At 40.1% G+C, this 17999-nt stretch overlaps 1 protein-coding gene across 2 annotated transcripts in view; it reads right to left on the minus strand.

Moving 5' to 3' along the window:
- Positions 1-990: 990 nt before the first annotated feature.
- The window catches only part of SNX18 (sorting nexin 18), a 72672-nt gene continuing 55663 nt past the window's right edge, over positions 991-17999 (minus strand). Inside the window, exons 3-4 of one of the 2 annotated variants that reach the window (XR_013179824.1) lie at positions 13146-13211; positions 991-12799 (exon numbers count right to left, since the gene is read on the minus strand). The gene's annotated coding sequence lies outside the window, so the exon portion shown is untranslated. The remainder of the gene's footprint in view (positions 12800-13145; positions 13212-17999) is intronic. The other variant, XR_013179825.1, reaches the window with a different exon arrangement.

Consider the following 17999-nt stretch of genomic DNA (forward strand, 5'->3'; position numbering starts at 1 on the left):
TGTTATTGTGGGAATGCTTGCTGCAGTGGGGGGAAGTGAAGGGCAAGGTCACATCATTTTGAGAGGCTCTTTGTCTGATTGCAATACTGAGGTCTACACATCCATAAATTGTTCCTTTCCTGTGTTGCAGGGTGAGACGTACACAAAACAAATAGGCGGTTTTCTTGAAATATTTTTATAGGGAATAAGATTTCTGTTTCTCCCATGCACTGTTGAGAAACAGGAGCTACTTTAAAAAAATAAGGCAAGCAGATTACTGAGCTTGTCTTACTCTTCTTTCTCAGGTAGTTTTATCACCTCTTTGCATGCATATCTCAAAAGGGGCTGTTACTCTTTGTAAATAGATGGTTTTTATGTTGTGCTGAGCAGCAGAAGAGGAATGTGGATTTGCAGGGAAGGCAGGGAAAGAGCAGTCAGCCTACCAGAGGTCCTGATGCTGACTGATACCAAGGGCCAGTTTCTTACAGCTCTTGTGGCAGGCTTGAAAAGCTTATTCATTTGGTAGAGCAGCCACAGTATTACCCAGTTGTAAGGATAATAATAGCCTGTGTTGAATTCAGTAGGCTGTGATTAGGTATAGCTAAACAATTATTCATTTTAAGTAACTCACTTTTTTATGCACCTTACTCTCCATCTGCTTGGAAATTAAACGCATAATAAAGGCCATTCCTGTTCCTCACTTGTTGTGTTTTATTCCTACAGTGCATTTAGATATTTTAGTGTCTAGATTTGAACAGCTTATGCAAAGTTTGGCTATTTGTGAGTGCTTTAGCACCACCAGAGGCACACAGTGCTGTCTCCATTTACCCTGTGTATGTGTGTGTGTGTGTGGGCACAGGGGTCTGAGCTGAGCAGCCATAGTCAGAGCCCTGCTCACTGGGCTGGTGTGTCCGTGGGGCCAGCACCTGGGGCAAGTGAGCGTGGGATCACAGCAGGTCCCAGGCTGTGGTGAACAGGCAAAAAGAAATCAAAGGAGGCTGATGATTTTGAAAAGAAAAAGTGCCGGTTTATTAAAACCAAGAACAACAGAGGACGAGGCCTCAAGGTAAGTGTAAGGCCTACGCAAAAGCCGGGGTAACACAAACAGTTTTGTGCAAAAGTGGCTTTGCCAGACACAAAGTACCTTAGAAAGACAGGAGGTGCTCGGAACCAGGGGGTTTAAAGTCTCTTAAAGGTGCAGGATTGGTGTGTTTTCAATCCACTTGTCCCTTTTCTGGTGGCTGGTTGGTCCATAAGATGGGGCATTCCTGGCCAATCATTCTGGAATTCCGAGGCCTCACTGGCTGGCAAGTCTTCCAATCACAGTCCATATTAATGCCATCAGCTCATGAGGTGACTTTCTAGAAAATTCTCTTACTCAGACTTCCCCACGCCCCCTTCTAGTGGGCACACTCTCATGTTACAGTACTATTTAACAGTGCTATTCAACTCCATAACTTATTACTTCATAACTTATTACATAAATTAGGTATAACAATCTATTACATTAATTAACAACTCAGAATAAAATTACATTATTAACAATTCATAACTCTGCCTACGAAAGCCAACTTTGTTTATAACAAGGTGGGACCCATTGGCGAGTAGATTAAGTGGCCTGGGGGCCACTTTGGAGCAAGTTTCTCCTTCTTGTTACTGCAGCAGGTGCTAAGACATAAATCTGATATTACCAGATATAGTTTATATTTATAATGCTGTACTCATGAAGGTGGCTTATTTCTAATTTTTGTTTCATGGAGACATTTTTGATATATTGTTAACAGGAAATTTATGGAACAAGGGGCAACAGCTTTAAACTGAAAGAGGAAAGATTATTTTTAGGAAGAAATTCTTTACTGTGAGGGTGGTGAGACGCTGGAAGAGGCTGCCCAGGGAAGTTGTGGATGCCTCACCCCTGGAAGTGTTCAAGGCCTCATTGGGTGGGGCTTTGAGCAACATGGTTTAGTAGGAAGGAAGTGTCCCTGCCCATGGAAGTGGAATTGGAATGAGAAGATTTTCACAATCCCTTACAACTCAAATCATTCTATCATTCTGTGATCCAGTGGCTGTAAGTCCTACATGTCAAAGCTAGCAGAGAAAAAAAGCAACTGCTGAAATCGGGTCAAGAGACGTAAGGGATATTTTCTAGATAATAGGAAGAGAAGGTAAATCTGTTAGTGAATGCATTTTATTTTAAGATGTGGGGTTTTTTTAAGGCTTGATGTAATTCTTTTGAACATCTGGTGACACAGAATCACAGAACAATCTGAGCTGGAAGGATCATCAAGTCCAACTCCAAAGTAAATGAGTTGGGAGTGTGAATACAGGGATCAGACCCCCAACTTTGGCACTATTAGCACCATCCTCTAACTTATTGAGCTAGTCCCAGTATAGTTGATGGAAATAATCTCATTTTTGCATGGTTTGAGCTGATGACCCTGTATTGACAGCAATAAAGACAGAGTAAAAAGAGAAACGTTTTGGATTTATTTTACTTCCTAAGATGGGCAAGGTGGGTTGGGTCTAAAATGTGTTTCTCTTCACTAGTATGATAAAGGAGCCCAGGATCATTTGTTCATCTGTAGACCTACTCATTGTAGGCATTGAATGTTCAACTTGCCTTGGAGGAAGAAGTTTACATTTTATGCCATGTCTTTAGTGAAGCTTAAGAGGTAACAGGGAAAATATCATAATGGAGATCAGATTTCTTGGTTTTATTAAGATCTGAAAAAAGTACATGAATCCTGAATTATACTAGAATTTCTAAACTGTGCAGCTGTATGAATGTGTTTGACCTTCTTTATGGGTTTTTTGTGATTTTCTTGGGGGTTTATTTGTTTGTTTGTTTTGTTTGTTTGTTTGTTTCTGGATTTTTTGCATACCATACAATTTCTTTCTGATGTCTAACAAATATCTGTCTATATTACTATGCTCATTAGGAGTCCCAAATGTTTTTATTAAAAAAATATTTTAGAAGTTGCAATGAAACTGTACTTTAAATTGACATTTACAGTTTTTCCTTAGGAAAAAAGCCTTTTCAGCTTAATTATCCTTTATTTTCTGGAGGGCATTTTCTGTTGTGACCCTAACTATGAGAAATTTTTCTGGCTAGATATTGAGTTTGCATAATATTAATTGGTCCATCTGTATTTGATTGATAACACAATGGAGCCCTTTAGAGTAGCTATTTTTTCAGCCTGACTGTATTTAATATTTTACTGTGGCAATTCCCAGTGTGAAACAATGAATATGCTTCTGAAATACTTGGCTTATATTCTGTACTTTAGAGGATGCACAGAGAAACATCTCGCTCATAACAAGAAGCCACACCAAGAGAGGTTCATGCTAACCATAGCCAGAATATATTTACAATGTAATAGCAAAGATAATCCCAGGTAAGGAGTAGATATCATGCAGTGCTCTTGGAAAGCTCTCACCTTGTGATGCAGTTGGTATTGGAGTGTTTCACACAGTGAGCAGCAGTTTATGGCACAGCATGGAAGCCTCTCAAGAATGAGGTGTCCCAAACCTGGCAGTTCTCCAGCTGGCAATAGGCAGCACTCTCTCCTTTACAGTTAATATGCCCCTGCATCTGAATGCACTCTGATTTTGTGTCATCTTCATTAAAGTGTCCCTAAGGTGCTGGGGTAGTCTTAGATTTTACGAAATTGACCACACTGGGGATACTTGGCTAAGTGTGTCTGCAAAACTTTCACGAGAGATCAGAGAATTGTAGAATGGTTTCAGCTGGAAGGGACCTTAAATATCATCCATTTCCTGTTTTTCACCACAGGCAGGGATGCCACACACTAGGTCAGATTGCCCAGGGCCCCATCCAACCTGGCCTTTACATTTCCAGGGATGGGTCATCCACAGTGTCTCTGGAAAACATGTTCCATTGCCTCACCATCTTTTGAGTTAAGAATTTCTTCCTAATATCTAATCCAAATCTCTCCTCTTTCCATTTAAAAACATTTCCCCTTGTTTTATCACTATCTGCCCATGTAAAAAGTTTCTCTCTCTTTTTTTCATAAGCCCCCTTTAAGTACTGAAAGACCTCAACAGGTGCCCCCAGAGCCTTCTCTCCTCCAGGCTGAGCAACCTCAAGTCTCTCAGCCTGTCTTCAGAGGAGAAACGTGCCAGCCCTCTGATCATCTTGGTGGCCTCATCTATGCCCTTCTTGTATTGGCAGCCCCAGAAGTGGATACAGCACCCTGGGTGAGGACTCACAGGGGCAGAACAGAGGACAGAATCCCCTCCCTTCACCTGCTGCTCAGGGATGCAGTGCATGGGTGCTGTGCTTTGGAGACAGCCCAGGACACGTTTGGCTCTCTGAGCTGTGACATGGCTGGGTCATGTCCAGCCTCTCACCCAACAGCACCCCCAGGTCCTCCTGAGCAGGGCTGATCTCAGTGACTTTTCCAGTCTGTGCCCATGTCTGGGATTGCCCCAAACCAGGTGCAGCACTTTGCACTTGGCCTGGTAAAACTTCATGAGGCTCTTGTTAGCCCATTTCTTAAACTTGTCCAGGTCCTTCTGGATTGTGTCCTGTTCTTCTGTTGTCAGCTGCACACGTCAGTTTGGTGTCATCTGCAAACTTGAGGAGGGTTCTCTTGATCCCACTCTCTGTGTCATTGATAAAAATATTAAAAGGCACCAGTCCCAAGACAGAGCCCTGAGGGACAGCACTCGTCACAAACCCCCACTGGGACATCCAGCCATTGATCACAACTCTCTGGCTGTGTCCATCCAGCCAGTTCCTTATCCACCAAACAGTCCATCCTTCAAATCTAGCTGTCTCCAATTTAGAGATAAGGATGCCCCTTGGACCACATCAAAAGCCTTACAGAAGTCCAGGTAGATGGCATTGGTTGGTCAATGGATGTTTGCTTTTTCTACTCACAAAAACAGGGTTACTATTTTTTCATATGTGTGAGGAATTATCTTCAAAAATTGCAGTTAATTCTGTATTGCCCAAAATATACACAACACTAGAGAACAAGAGAATTTCTCCTTGTTTTCTTCTGCACTTAAAAGGGCTTGTGACACATGTTGGTGTTATTTAAGTTGGCCCAAAGATTTGTTCACTAACAGGTTGGTTAATTTCATGTTTTATATTCACAAGAATGCCAGACTACCAGTCTGTGCGACCAAGGAAGGCAGGACTGCAGTTGTTATGCTCCAAGACCTCTTTCATTCAAGCTTCTGCAAGTTTTTAACTAAAACATGTCACTCTCCTGTGTGGTTCCTGGCAAATGTGTATTTCTGGCTGGAGTATTGAAAGCTGCAGAGTTTTCCTTTTAGAAATGTAACTGTAGCAGTTTCCAAGGAAATAATTTGCTCATAAAACTCATCAGGAAAAAGACAGTAGAACCTAATGTGTTTACACATCTTTCAGCTGGTATCTGTATTAGCAATTTGTTTTGAGGAGATTTTGTTTCTCTCTTTACTATGTGCTGTGTTTTTCCTCCAAGTTGTTGATGTGTTTATCAGATTTCCTCCAATGGAACTAAGTCAGATGCTCCAGTCCCCTGCCTGCTGGCATCATTAGGTTCCATACCCATGCATGAGCCTTATCCCCAAGAAAGTACACAAAGGAGACACTTCCATGATATCACCATCATAAATAATTAAATTTTTAAAAAATATTTAAATTTTTTTTTCTTGTGTTGCATATTTGTAATTCTTAAAAAACAAGCTTAGGCTTTTCTGTTTTGAAGACCAGATTTAGCCATGCATGCTTCTGATTAAATCAGTTTTTGGAAGCTCAGCTGCTTTACAATGAAGTAGAATTAGTCCTGCTGTTTCTGGCATATAAGAGTCATGTCCTATCCCTTCTCATTTTGTTCCTTTCCAACATTACTGCAATACCTGAGTTTCCCAGAAACCTCATGACTGCTTCCAAGCTCTGGCAGTGTGTGGTAAGGAAGTGTGTAAATTTTTGGTTTGTATGTGGAGGATAAGGAAGGCTCCAAGACTTCATGGAACAGCTAACATGACACACAGAAAGTTTGTTAGGGAGTCCTGAAACTAAAACTTTGTCTGCATGAGTAACTTATGCTAACTTATATATATATATATTTTTTCATAGAATCACAGGATCATCAGTTCTGGAAAAGACCCTCAAGATCACCTATGCCACCATAGTCACCCTAAATGCGTGTGCCACATCCAGGGACCCTTGACACACTTCTAGAAGTGGTGACTCCTCCACTTCTGCAGCCCAGAAAAGATTTGTCATCCTTCAGATGGCTTCCTAAATGGTGTCAAAGGTACAGACAGGCTGTGGACAGCAGTCTGTGTTTAGTGATTAAGCCATGCCTCTTCTTGCCTGCTTCAAATATTGGGTGTAGAACAGGCCCTGTAAAAAGCCCCCAAAAAATATGAGCCAAGATGACAAGGAAGAAAAATTGTCTCTAGATATCAAAATTAAAAAGCAGGAGTTTTAAAAACTTTAACTAGTGCTGAGCAATCTTCAGTATTACAAGAGCATTTCAGCTCACTCTATGTGTTTCAGATAAATGTGAGAGGCAGAGGGAATCACAAGTGAAATCGATTTTTTTTTTAAGAAGACTCAAGGAAACTTTATACAAGAAATTTTCAATGAATTAAAAAATTGGGTTATTGATGAAACAGACAAAATTTTATTCTTTGATGTTTGAATAATATTAGTGTATAAAAGTGTACCTATTGTAGAAAATTATTTTCAGTGCTCATCCTGAAGAAAACAAAGCTCTAATATAATCCTACAAAAAGTGAAGTTATAGAAAAAGCAGAGTAGGACCTTCTCAGCCAGAACACAATGGGCAAAAAGCAAATATCCAAATGGCAGTTGGATTTAGAGGAACAAAAAATCCTCATGATGAGAGTGATTAAGCACTGGAACACATTCCAGAAAAGCCATGAAATTTCTCTCTTTGGAGATTGTTAAAAGTCAGCTAATAACACCTTATATTTTCAGAGATTTCCTTGCAGGAAAACCTGCAACCTGCATTAGGCTAACTAGCACATTTTTACTTTTTTAGACCTAAATATGACTTTTTTGGTTACAAAACATAAGCCAACAGATGGAGGCAAGGATCCAGGCAGAGGCTTGGGTATAACCCTGTGTTTACTGGATCTCTGTCTTTGAAGAGTAGGGTTGCACTCCTATGCAAAGCCTCCTCTTCTGTCAGGAGCTTGTGAGTTACAGTAAACAGCAGAGAGACATTTTTCTGTGTGAATTTATTATTTCTCATTTTCTTTAAAATTCTGTAAATATTGTGATTCATCATGAGAAAATTAATTATATTTTAACAGTATCTTATTCTTTTGAGGAGAAAAAGCAGCTTTGGTTTGAAATAGTTTGTTTCCTTTGAGGCACAAAAAAGTAAAAAAAGAAGGTAAACTACATGGCAGAACAGTTTTCATTGGTTTTTGTCAGCTTCAATTCAGAGACTGCTTTGTGTGCTTTTTTTACCTTCATTAATAAGCAGTTAAGATGTTGCATATTTTAAACACATTTTCTAGCAGGAATGGGGAGGAAATTGAACTGGAAAGAGGAAAAAAAAGATTAAGAAAAATCCCAAGATATTAGACTTTTTTCCAAATCCTTAAGAAGTTCTTTTTGCTAGGATACTTACACAATATATCCTTTTGAAGAATTGCATTGTTTGTAAATATTTTATGAAAGGGGATCTTAGATTAAACTCTGCTGAAATCTTAATTGGAAAGATTTCCACCAGCCCTGACAAATAGCCTTTAGCTGCATAATGTTTGTTAGAGTCTGTTTTGTTATCTAATCAGCAAAAGCAGTGAAACAGATTCCATTTACATGCCAGGAAGGCAAAGGGGTAATAATTCAGTGCTGGGATGCTAAACACAAGTGCTGCGTGGAAACACATCTACAAAAGTAACGGGCTAAATTCGTGGTAATGGTCTGTATTTTAAAAGAAAGGGGGTTATCTCCTGTTGCAAGCAACATTAATTTTCCCCGTAGAGGTCACTTATCAAAGTGTTTGGCCACACTCCCCTGCTCTTTAGCAGCAAATCTCTGGAAGAACACTTCGGCAGGCCTAGGAATATATGGTGTCTATGTTCCCTGCTTCCTGCTTTTGTTAGGCTTAAAGCTGAATTGCTGCTGGACTCTTTCCAATCACAACATTCTGTAGTGTACTGGTAGCACTCTAAGAATTCGGTTTAAAAGCCAGAAAAACTGGAAAGGATGACAGGCACCTGTTTAGGGGCAGATCTGATAATCTGAACTCACTGGTACCACAACATTTTCAGAGAAAAAAATTCAGGCTTTAGTCAACCGGAGTTAAACACAATTTAACAAAATCTTTTCCCTGCATGCTTACTTGAGAGCCTTGCTGGGTAGCAAACACTTCAATGAGTGCTTGGAATTTGTGATAAAGTACATTTCAGAGAGATTCACATTCAGATAAAGATAGGTATATTCAAATAGAATATTCTTCCTTATTATCTGTGTGATTAATGATGCAGCGATAGAATATGCTGTGACTTGAATGATCCCTGAAGGAACTGAGAGACTTGCAGGAAACCAGCAAGGGAAATGTGCATCAGCTCTAAGCTATGCATGACGTTTCCCTCTGAATTAAATAGCTGAAAGTGTACTTAAAAGGGTTTTCCTTGGGGAATTTTATGAATAAGAATGAAGATCCTAGGCAGCTTATCTTAGAAGCAAAATACTCTGTCCTGGACAGGAAGAAATAATATTTACTTTTACTTCTTTGGATTTGACACTCTGGTGCTTATTTCACTGGGAATTTTATTCAGCTTTTAACTGCAGGAAAACAATTTCACAGTTAGCACTAAACATACACAGGATTTTAGAAAGGAAGGGTAACGGTTATTTCCTACCTCTGTACAAAATCCTTTTGAAGTCAGTCCTTCTCCCTGTTATAATCTTAAAGCTTTTCCTCTAAGATCTTAAGTATTTTCTTGAAGGAACAGCCTGCAGTTCTTCAGAGAGAATAAGAATATTAATTCTGTAACTGAAGTGCATCCAAATTTGAAGCCATGTACTTGAATGTCATTAAAAGGAAAGCTAGGATGCAAACATCAGCTATGCATTAAGTTAGTAACCACTATTTCTGCACCATTGATTTCATTCTGATAATAGCTGACACAGTTAAATCAACTCATCACCTCATTCTTATGCTGTCCGTGTGAAAACTCAGTCAGTAAAAATGAAAAGTTTCAGCAGAAAGATGGTCAATGTGCCATTATATGAAGTGTGAGGGTAGATCTCTTTTTACTGAGTAACAGAAATCTCTTTTTCTACAGGCAAAAGAGATTTACAGCTAAATACAGTAAGTTAAACTATATATCATCATTCCCTCTTTATAATGTACATTTTAGTAATGCTGCAAAATGCAAAGCAACTGTAAAGTTCATTGAGGAGGAAACTAAACGCTCACCACATAAGTTTACTGCAGCTTGTTACCCAACTCTCCATCCTTGCAGAACGACTTTTGGAAAGCACAAGACTTTATAACAGTGTCCTATATTAATTTCTGCAGTGGTGGAAATTAAATCCCAAAGAAATGTGCTTGAAAACATTTAGTGTTTCTTGCTTCACGTAGAAACATCATCAGGAGGAGAAAAATGTGAGCATCTGCTGTTGAACTGCAGAAAGGAGCAATCAGTGCACGAACCTTGATGGAAAAGCAAAAGTCATGGCAATGAAATAGTGGAAGAGAAAATGAAATCAGGCTCAAATATCTTGGATTTGTTGACAAGATGTTGAGGTGGTTTTCTGGAGCTGATGTTCCAAATTGATCCCCAAATCACACTGCTATACTGTGACAAATGCCATTGCCAATCTAGAAACAGTCTTATAATTTCCCCATGTATCACGTTATAAATACAGTGTTAATGCACTGTATTTATAGAAATTGTAGAAATTGCGAAAGTGATGGATTCTAAGTTACTGAACTTTTAATGACGATTCTAAATGGAGGGAAAAGTAACTGGTCTTTACAAATGATGCAGTTTCTGCTGTTAAAATGAGTCAATAATGGGCTGCAGGCACAGCAGTTATCATATGCAGTCACTGGTGTTTGCTTCTGAACCTGGTCAGAGGCTATGCAGCAAATTGTTCAGTGAGATTTCTGGACACCTGTGGGAGAGATGCAGACACTTCTGCTTATGGCGAGCATATTGCCTGAAGACAGAGGAAAAGAATGTACGAAGGACTCAGTGATTTCCGGGCTAATTACTAAATGAATGCTGAAATAAGGGTCAGAATTTTTCACGGACTGTGCTGCTGTGGGTGTTTCACACAGTGGGTGTCTCTATAAAACTCAACCTCTAGAAAACACCACTGTATTTCCTCTTGTTCTTAAGAGGCATAAATTTAATGTCACAATGGATGTTATATGGTATTTTCTGAAGCTGGCTGGTTTGGCGTTCACAAAAATAGCTTTGCAATTTAACAGGCAGGATTTTGTATCACACCAAAGCAAGCAGTATTTGACTACTATTTGCCAGCAAGTCTCAAAGAGATATGTATTTCTAGAACTCCAAAACCTCTAGAATCTCCGAAATGAAACTAGGTACAGGTACTCAATACTTAAAAGGAAAAGTACATACATTCCTAAGATTTCTATTATTCCTCTTATTATTTCAGACCTCCAGAAGTTTCCTGCTGGCAATGGCAGAAATTCCCTTCCCCCAGAATTGAGCCAGGCTGCAGTTTTCCATAGTACTTAACATGCTGCTACATATTCTCATTTTCCTACAAGTACATGCTCTGGGTTTCAAGTGCTTGTTAAACACAGCCACAGTAACTTTGTGGGGAATCATCCCAGGAGGACCTCTGGAAGCTTGAAACAAAGAACTCAGTATACAATAGGCATCTCTCAGAGTTTCCCAGAATAACGAGCAGTACACATGACACAAAGGATTTCTGTGGTTTGAATGCTGCCTTTTTACCAGGAAGTGAGTTGGAAAAGGCTTGGCTTATTTATAAATAAAACATAAATGTTTGGATGCTTATGTGATCAACAGCATGACTTGCTCAAAGTACAAGACTGTAAAGTTCAGTTCTAATTCTCTGTTCCCTCACATCATAGAACAACACTGATAATGTCAGCATTTATAACATTTTTAAAGTTTTGAAAGAAAGCCAGGATCAATATCATGACTGCCTTCTTATGCAGTGTCTTTCAAGATAGGATATTGCTTAATGGTGATCTCCTGTCCTGGCTTCTGCTATCCCTTAATGTTGACAATAGTGGCTTTGTTTTTTTTGAAGTACCCCTAATTTTGCTGGAATTAACAGATTCAGCTAAAAGGAAAAGATCCATAAAAAGTGTGGGCCTGGTTCTTCTCTCCCTTCTCACTTTTTTACTGACCTTGGAAGAACTGATCTCACTGACTTACTTTGGAGCTAGCCCTGACTCAGCCAAGCCCTACAACACTTAACTTCCATTACACAGGAGATCCTTTTCCTGTTCACAAATCAAACTATGAGCACTTAATCAAGTTCCCCTAGAGGCCCAGGCAGGTAGAAGGAAAAATTCCTAGGGTGCCAGGAATTAAGACCAATCCAGGGAAGGATGAGCAGAGCACTGCTGCACACTAACACATCATTGGGAGTCATAAACCCACTTGCTTGATCTACAAACAATCACAGGGGTGCTTTTTGCCATGAAACAGATGGTACAGGGGAAAAAATGTGTTCCCTTCTCCTCCTGTTAGCATTCTTGATTTTCAGGAAAACTGAGGAGTCCAAAGCCCTGATGCCTGCTCCTGAAGGCTTAAAGGACTGTGCTTGAGACAGCGGGGTAGTTCACTGAGAGGGGAGCTTGTCCAGCCCTCACATGCTTGGCCACAGGACAGCGATGCAGGGAGGCAGCTGTTTCAGCTCACCAGACCCACAGTGCTGTGTGCTTGCTGTGCTCTGTAATCCTGACACAACTCCAGGCACTATTTTCTCTCTCCACCTCGAGCCTCTGCCCAGGTTTTAGCCAATTACCAGTCACTGTCTGCCTCCAGTGGAGAGAATCTACCTATGGATTAACATCCCCTGCTTCTCCAAAGTCCTTCACCTTGCTGTAGCCCTGCTCTTCACTGAAAGCTAACCTCTATGCCATGGTTTACAGTGCAATTGCCTAAAAACCTTTCTGGGTTTCAGCCATTACATTGCAGACTGAACTGGTTTTACCCCAGCCAGCATGGGAAGCACTCATCCTGATTGTGAGGCAGATTGAACATTTTGTAGTTAGATCAGTGTGAAACACCAGGTAAAATAAAGTTGGGAGAGGCCTTTGGCAGAATTTTAGCTGTGGTGTGTCAGGTACTTTAATTGTATGTGGGCAAACACTGATGTAATCCAGAACAAGAAGATTATGTACAGACCAAACAGTTATTACTTTACCAGGATATGCTTGACTGACCTCTATAAATAGAGTAACAAACTTTAAGGCACTGTTTCTCAACCTTGTTTACAGTGGATTCTTTTTTTAAGTTATATCCAATTCATTAAACAAAAAATCTAACATTTAAATCAAGCTGAACTACCTACCACTGCCTCTATGGGAAAATATTTCAGAACAGACACAGTGACACATACAGAAGCCATTTCCTTCTATGATCAGAATACATTTTTGCCAGCAAGGACTTAGGTCCATACAGCACACCCTGCAGTCCTTATCCTTGCTGGAGTCCCCATGGGTTCACCTGAGAGACCACAGCATAATTCCTTTCTGGGATAAGAGGGAGGACACACCTTCATCTTGCCCAGGTACAGGTTTGGGATGCAGCTGGGTCACATCTCCAGGAACACAGGCACTGTCCTTGCCCCAGCATAGGCCTAAAAGGAAACAGGGGATGGAGGAAAATGAAAGATCCAGGAAAAAGATAGAAAAACATATAGCCTGGGAGAGAGAGAAGCAGCAAATAAACATGCAGCATGCAGACATAGAGTCCAAACTGAACCAGATCTGTTCACATGTCTTTTTCAGGTTGAAACCACAGCTGGCCTCAGGGAAGAGCCAGTCTTGAGAGAAACAAACTATTTTAAACTGGCCTCGTGCTCCTGCCCTTTCACAGTGAGTCACACTGTTCTGCCTGCTGCCAGCTTCAAAGCTCAATTCCCTGCTTGGACTTTGGTTGAAAACGTCTGGAGGTCCATACATGCATACTGACAGTGTGCTCACCTTGGCTCCTGGAGAAATTGGGGGCTGGAAGGGATTGGAGTATCCCAAACTATTGAAAAAAAATTCCTGAAAAAGGAAAAAATAAAACTGAAATCACAAGGCTGCTGGGAAGTGCAAAGTGCAATGTCAGCACTGTGCTTGCCTGTTGGGCCAGCAGAGGTAGGAGATGCAAATGACTCTGAGCCACAGTGGGAGTTTTTATTGAAACTGTGAATGGTATAGTTAGAGCTGGACCCTAAAAAGTAGCCAAAGCAATACCATCCAGAGAAAAACGAAGACAAGACCTTATCTGTAGAATTCTTTTCATGATGTGTATCTGGGTAGAGGACAATTTGAAGTCAGATTTCACATCACCACTTACAGTAGAAAGTATTTTTCAGTTAAGTCCTGAATGGGGCAGCATCAGTCACATGGTTAGTCATGTTCCAGTCAGAGCATTTGTTCTGAAATAATCTCTTGTAGAAATGGTGGTACAGAAAGAGCTGAAGCATGGGTATGCCAAAAAGCAAGAAAATGAATGCCCTGACTCTTATGGTACAGCTGCCTTTGCATACAGTCAGTCTCCATCAGTGGTTTTACAGTTGCCACTGTTAAATCATCTCCTAAATTCTGTCAGTTTTTGTTGCTGTACAAATCTGACCTCATCCTGGTCCCCTGCCAGTGCCAAAGAGCTGCTCTATTTACCCACTACTGATGCAATATCTAAACTCAAAAGGTTTACAGTAAGATATTTAAAGTGGAGGGAGAATAAAAGCCAGTGCTAGTACAGCAACTTATGCGTGAAACATAGTTTAAGGTAGTTTGCCAATTTAAGAAAAAAAACAAAACCCCTTTGGAAGGGTTAATCAGCTTATGGAAAGTTCCAAGGAGTGCCAGAGCCCTGGGTTAGGATCAGGGAGGTTGCAACAAGCCCGTCCCTAACCCTCAACCTGCAACATTAGTCCTGCTGCCCATAGCCTCAAACAGCCAGGAAGTACAAGGAAAGGCTTTTGAACTGTGTGTAAATACAGACTAAATGCAGGCTCTGCAACACTGCTTTTACATGTGTTTAATTAGATTGAGTAGATAAATGTGCAGTTGCATCCTGGGGAGTACAGGGAGGGACCCTGTACACCAGGGACAGACATCAGAGAGGTCACAACGGGTCTAATGTCTTTAAAATAAATTTAAGGACTTTATTAAGTCCTTAATTTTTCCATATGATTTAGTTCTCAGGACGGTTGTGTAAGTATCCTTCTTTGGATATTATGACCAAGAACTCAGTATGATGTGACCATTTCTTTCAGAAATATTCTCAGAGTAGTAAGTGCATGGCTTTTTTTTGTTTTGTTTGTTTTGGTTTTGTTGTTGTTGTTACTTTTATTTTTTCTTGGTTTGAGTTTGCTGTCAGGGTTGCTTGGTTCCATCCATATAATATTTTTCAGGACTTGGCATACTGGAAATACACCACACTTCAGGATAAACAGAATAAATGAAATATCATAACTGGTTTTATGTGTGTGCAATATGTGGTAGCTTTCATTAAGAGGGTGTGGCTGAGCAGCAGGGCATCTGGCTGCTCTGTTTGCCCAGTTTTAGCTCTACTTCATAGATTCAGATAAAATCATGAAGAGGAAGAAAAGTGTGCTTTGAGACCTGGGCATGGTCGGCTGGGGTAGCCCAGGATCCACTGCAGACGTGGTAAAGGCCTTTTTGGGTCACAGCAAGGCAGTGCCAAGCCTGAGAGATATCCATGGAAAAAGCAGGCCTCCTCAAGACCCAGGATTGGCTCCGTGCAGTTTAGTAGAAAGCCAGCAAACTGCTGGAGGTCATTAGAGCAAGAGCAGGAAGAAAAAAGGATGGGCATTGGACTGTCACTGTGCGTGCGGAGAGGGGGAGTAGCGATGGGGATACTTGTTTTCAACTCTCATGCTGGATTTAAAAGCCTCTTGTTTTAATATACAATTGTTAGTGCTTTTGGAGACAAGTTGTCTCTATATTGGTGGTGTTACTGTAATTATATTTGCACATTGGGTTTGCAATAACTGTAACATTCTGAATATTGTAATACATTTAAATTAACTTGCAACACTTGGAAGTATGAGAGAAACCTCTTTTTGAGGTTGCTGTGCTTCCAAGAGCCAGAAAGAAGATTGTGATAAGAGATGAACAATGCTCCAGTGTGCCTATCCCTGCCCCAAACTGTGTCCAGTGTGCATTTTTCACACAATTTGTTTAACTGTCACTTAATCCAGACCCTTAGTTCCTGGATCACGCAGACTGTCATTCTGCAGCCCCTCCCAAGTAAGGCTGCAGCACTCAGCTCTCTTTTCCCCCAGGCCTTCTTCCAAACTCAGTTCCAATTAAGTCTGTCCCAAGTCCTGGCCTGGTTGTAGCTTTTGGGCTCCCCCAGTGCTGCCTACCAAGACCCCTCTGGTGAGCTGCTCTGACAAAGTCTGCACAGAGGAGGCTCCAAGAACAAAAGGTAGAGTACAGGCAGAAAAGGAAAAATGCTATTTTTAGTCGTGTCAGATGTCAAAAGGTTTATTGCAGGTTCTTTATAAAGCTCTGAGATTTCCTGAAACTCTTAAAATTCTTTGAGCTACACCTTTCACAGAAGGAACAATCTTTCTACATCAATTTATGTATAGATCATATGCCAGTCACCTATCTTAGCTTGGCAAACTTTTCCTTCAGTGCAACTTCCAGTAAAACTTTATGTTAAACAGAAAGGAAAATGTTTTATAGATGTCATAAACTCCCCACTTTTTACTTAAAGCCAAACTACAGTAACTTCATAAAATGAAAAAAATTTCGATAATGCATCAGAGATACTGTGATCAATAGAGTAGAAAATAATCTGTTGTAAAATTCTGACATGAGAATTACAAAAAGAATTAAGTACATGTAATCTGTCTGATAAGTAGCACAAGATTTGTTTTGTGTCATAAAATGTTTGAAGTAAAAAATTACACCACAAACAGTATGTGAATCTAACAAAAGCCATAATGTGTATGGCTGGTAAATAATTTATTTTATTATAGAGAAGTTTTTCTGTTGTTGCTGTCATTTTAATTATTATCTTCTTATTATATCAATGTAATACTTGGAACTTTTTTTTTTTTCGGGTTAAATCTTCCTATTGCTCAAACATATTTCTCACTGGCATCTTCTTGTAAGTCACTGACCTTTTTTCTTGTTTTGACTCTTTTTAGGAGTGTAGGAATACGATGAATGATTAACTTCTTTCTGATGTTATCTTACTCCACACAATTCAAGTAGATTATTAGATTTTTCTTTTCTCCTTGCTAACAAGGAAGAAAAGGAAAGGAAAGGAAAAATACTTTCAAAATGTTTTCAAAATCCTTGGTGGCTGATTCGCAAAATAGTGAAAAAATCTCATCTTTTTTCTGAGAAAAAAAAATCATTACACTGGAAGAAATATATAAAATGCTCACATGAGAAACTTTTAAAGTTTGCCATGTTGCTCAGGCTTTCCAGTGATTTTGTTTGATTTTTGTTGTTTTTCATAAATCTGTGAAAGACATTTATTACTCGGTATAAAATCCTTCTGAAATTTCTCTCCTTCCTCTGCAGATTGGTGGCTGCACAAAAATGTGCCAGTGCTCTCCATCATCCATAAATCAAGAGCATTAGCCACAGCTGTTCACAACACTGCAGCCCTTCACCAGGGCCAGTGGTGTTACTCACAGTGACACACATCAGTTTTAGCCTTGGTCTAATCCCCCAGGGTACCCCTTTGTAACCACCAGCCTGCTCTTCAGAAATTCACAAGTCACAGCCTTTCCCAACCCTTCATTCTAGGTTAGCACACAATGATTGGGTGTTGTTCCCTGGAAAACAAAAGGCTCCAGGGATCTTTTCTCTCAGCTCCCTCTGGTGTGTCCGCAGATTATAGAGATGAAGTCAGTACTAGTTTTTTATATTCTTAGTCCTAAAAACCTCAGCACAGCTGAACTTTGCTCTGTCTTAAAATACTTTTTCTCTCCTTGGGGCTTTTAACACACTAAGTCTTTCAGTTTTACATCAAACCTTTCCTGGACTCCTAACAGTGCTCCTTCAATAAACTCCTTGGCTCAGCTGGAGTCAATGACCTAAATCCTTTGGCCTGCAGGAAAGGCAGGATTTCAGCTCTCATTCTTGCAAACTCTCTTCATTTTCACTGTACCCCCTCATCTTTATTTTTCATTTCCTATTGCTATTACCTAAACTCCTTCATTACTGGTTCATAGAAATTTGTCTCAAATTCTCTATTTCCTTGGCATTTGTTGCTCTTCAGATTCTCTGGTTATAAATTTTGTGTATGTGCTTGTTGTGGGTGTCTATGTCCTGTTGCAAATGAAATCATCAGAGCCTTTTTACTGGCTGGGTACATCTAATGCAAAGTTTCACTGCAAATGTATGTGTTTGCTCAGCTCCCTGAGCCAGCTGACTGTTTTTTTTTAACACCATGTGGTGATTATTGCCTTGGGATTTAGGTCATTTGAGGATAGAACATGGAGAAATGGACACAAACTGAAAGTGGGGAAATTTAAGCTAAATATAGGAATAAATTCTTTACTGTGAGAGTAGTGAGTCACTGGAATGGGTTACCTAGAGAAGTTGTGGATGCCTCATTCCTTGCAGTGACAAGGCCGGGCTAGATGAGGAGTTGAGCAATGTGGTCTAATGGGAAGGGTCCTCTATGACGGGGAGTTGGAGCTAGATGATATTTAAGGTCCCTTCCAGCTCCTAATATCCTATGTTTTCTAAAATAATGTTGCTTGTGAATGCAAACAATTCAGGGAACTTTCCTTCTGAATGAAAATGGAACCTCTGATAGCTGGACCCACTCACATTTCTGGTCCTTGCTGG

The sequence above is a fragment of the Agelaius phoeniceus genome, chromosome Z (assembly GCF_051311805.1).
Source record: "Agelaius phoeniceus isolate bAgePho1 chromosome Z, bAgePho1.hap1, whole genome shotgun sequence".
NCBI lineage: Eukaryota > Metazoa > Chordata > Aves > Passeriformes > Icteridae > Agelaius > Agelaius phoeniceus.